This window comes from Brassica oleracea, unplaced genomic scaffold, assembly GCF_000695525.1.
Source record: "Brassica oleracea var. oleracea cultivar TO1000 unplaced genomic scaffold, BOL UnpScaffold00944, whole genome shotgun sequence".
NCBI classification, from domain to species: Eukaryota; Viridiplantae; Streptophyta; class Magnoliopsida; order Brassicales; family Brassicaceae; genus Brassica; species Brassica oleracea.
In genome coordinates this window covers 15410-19076 of record NW_013617538.1, presented here as the reverse complement: position 1 = coordinate 19076, position 3667 = coordinate 15410, and the positions used below count along the sequence as shown (strand labels likewise).

The 3667-nt window shown below is 26.1% G+C and overlaps 1 protein-coding gene across 1 annotated transcript in view; it reads left to right on the top strand.

The window, feature by feature from the left end:
- The window catches only part of LOC106320497 (F-box protein DOR-like), a 20620-nt gene that overhangs the window by 6716 nt on the left and 10237 nt on the right, over positions 1–3667 (top strand). The gene's annotated exons all lie outside the window — the stretch shown is intronic.

Genomic DNA, 3667 nt, shown 5'->3' with positions numbered 1-3667 from the left:
TAATTTAATTAATCATTAAGATTTAAAATAGATATGTATATATATCATTCTAAATTAAACTATAAACCATATTGAATTAATAAATATTTTAATTTCAAAATTTACTTTGAATAATTGTTTTTGATAAAAGTATTGAACTAACATTGATATTTTTTTTTAAATTATAAATTATAAAAATTATTAATCGCACAATGAAAATTTTGTTATCAGTAATTTAAAGTTTTTGCTATTAAAGATACACATGATCAAAAAAACATATGAGTATAAAACATCATTTAATAGACTTTAATATTAAAAATATACTATGTATGTTAATATCATTTAAATTTAATTACATATACTATCAAATTTTTTTAAAAATTGATTGGATTAATAAATTTGATTTATAAGTTCGTACCAATTTAATTATACATGCAATAGTTACTGACTTTTAATTATTCAATATATATTTATTATTTCATAATATGTAAGAACATATAATACATAAAATAATTTATATATATAATGTTTATCCCGCACAAGGCGCGGATCTTAATCTAGTATACATTATTACAAAAGTAGAATGTGTTTAGAAATTTTAAAACAACACTAAAGACCATAGGCTCCACTATATAGAACATTTACCAAAAAATTCAATATTTTCGTAGGGACTAACACATAGATTTTTTTAAAAAAATTCAAGAATATGAAAATATTGTTTTAATGCATAGTTGCATCCTTCACTAACATATGATGAAGGTCAAAGAGGTTTGGAACCTTTGTTGTCTCCTTTTTTTCTGGAGAATAGCGATTTTCTAGTGATTAGTCCTCCAATTTAGGGAGTATTTTGAAATTTTACTAAATCAATTGACAAAAAATTTAAACGATGTCCATGTACCATGAAAGAGAGTTTAATATACATTAATACAAATGTAGAATGTGTTAGAAAATTTAAAACAACACTAAAGATCATAGGCTTCAGTATATAAAGCATTTACCCAAACAGTTGAATATTTTTTGTAGGGGTTAACACATAGATTTTGAGAAAAATTCAAAAATATGAAAATACTGTTTAAATTGGTAGTTACACCTTTCACTAACATATTATGAAGGCCAAAGAAGTTTGAAACATTAAAGATCATATGGTTCAGTATACAGAGCATTTACCGAAAATTTCAATATTTTCGTAGGAGTGTTAACCCGTAGATTTTGAGAAAAAAATTTAAAATATGAACATACTGCTTTAATTCATAGTTGCATCATTCAATAACATATGATGAAGGTCAAAGAGGTTTGGAACCTTTGTTGTCTCCGTTTTTCTAGAGAATATCGATTTTATAGTGGTCAGTCCACCAATTTAGGGAGTTTAATGAAATTTTACTAAATTAATTGACAAAAAATTAAAACGATGCCCACGTACAATGAAAGAGAGTTTAATATACATTAATACAAATGTATAATGTGTTTAGAAATTTTAAAACAACACTAAAGATCATAGGCTTCAGTATATAGAGCAACATTTCCCGAAAAACTCAATATTTTCGTAGGGGTTAAAACACAGATTTTGAGAAAAATTCAAAAATATGAAAATATTGTTTTAATGGATAGTTTCATCCTTCACTAACATGTGATGGAGGTCAAAGAGGTTTGGAACCTTTGTTGTCTTCGTTTTGCTAGAAAATAGCGATTTTATAGTGGTTAGTCCACCAATTTAGGGAATATTATGAAGTTTTACTCAATTAACTGACAAAAAGTAAAAAGATGCTCATGCACCATGAAAGAATGTTTAATATACATTAATACAAATGTGAAATGTGTTTAGAAATTTTAAAACAACACTAAAGATCATAGGCTTCAGTATATAGAGCATTTACCCAAACAGTTGAATATTTTTTGTAGGGGTTAACACATAGATTTTGAGAAAAATTCAAAAATATGAAAATATTGTTTTAATGCATAGTTTCATCCATCACTAACATATGATAAAGGTCGAAGAGGTTTGAAACCTTTGTTGTCTTCGTTTTTCTAGAAAATAGCTATTTTATAATTGTTAATCCACCAATTTAGGGAGTTTTATGAAGTTTTACTCAGTTAATTGACAAAAAATTAAAACAATGCTCATGCACCATGAAAGAATGTTTAATATACATTAATACAAATGTAAAAAGTGTTTAAAATTTTTAAAACAACACTAAAGATCATAGTCTTCAGTATATAGAGCAATATTTGCCTAAAAATTCAATATTTTCGTAGGGTTAGTTAACATATGATGAAGGTCAAAGAGTTTTGGAACCTTTGTTGTCTCCGTTTTTCTAGAAAATATCGATTTTATAGTGGTTAGTCCACCAATTTAGGGAGTATTATGAAATTTTACTAAATTAATTGACAAAACATTAAAACGATGCCCACGTATGATGAAACAGAGTTTAATATACATTAATACAAATGTAGAATGTGTTTAGAAATTTTAAAACAACACTAAAGATCATAGGCATCAGTATATAGAACATTTACGAAAAAAATCAATATTTTCGTAAGGGTTAATTAAACACATAGATTTTGAGAAAATTTCAAAAATATGAAAATATTGTTTTAATGTATAGTTGCATCCTTCACTAACATTTGATGAAGGTCAAAGAGGTTTGGAACTTTTCTTGTCTCTGCTTTTCTAGAGAATAACGATTTTATCGTGGTTAGTCCACTAATTTAGGGAGTATTATGAAGTTTTACTAAATTAATTGACAAAAAATTAAAACGATATCCATGTACTATGAAATAGGGTTTAATATACATTAATACAAATGTATAATATGTTTTGAAATTTTAAACCAACACTAAAGATCACAAGCTTCAGTATATAGAGCATTTACCGAAAAAATCAATATTTTCGTAGAGGTTAACACATAGATTTTGAGAAAAAAATCAAAAAAATGAAAAGACTGTTTTAATGCATAGTTGCATCCTTCACTAACATATGATGATGGTAAAAGAGGTTTGGAACATTTGTTATCTCCGTTTTTCTAGAAAATATCGATTTTATAGTGGTTAATCCACCGATTTATGGAGTAATATGAAGGTTTACTAAATTAAATGACAAAAAATTAAAATGATGTCCATGTAACATGAAAGAGAGTTTAATATTCATTAATACAAATGTAGAATGTGTTCAGAAATTTTAAAACAACTCTAAAGTTCATTGGCCTCAGTGTATAGAGCATTTATCGAAAAATTCAATATTTTCGTAGGGGTTAGTTAACACATAGATTTTGAGAAAAATTCAAAAATATGAAAATACTGTTTTAAGGCGTAGTTGAATCCTTCAATAACATATGATGAAGGTCAAAGAGGTTTGGAACTTTTGTTGTCTCCGTTTCTCTAGAAAATAACGATTTTATAGTGGTTAGTCCACCAATTTAGGGTGTTTTATGAAGTTTTACTAAATTAATTGACAAAAAAATAATACGACGCCCATGTACCATGAAAGAGAGTTTAATATACATTATTACAAATGTAGAATTTTTCTAGAAATTTTAAAACAACACTAAAGATCATAGGCTCCAGTATATAGAACATTTACCAAAAAATCAATATTTTCGTAGGGGCAAACACATAGATTTTTTTTTTTAAATTCAAGAATATGAAAATACTGTTTTAATGCATAGTTGCATCCTTCACTAACATATGATGA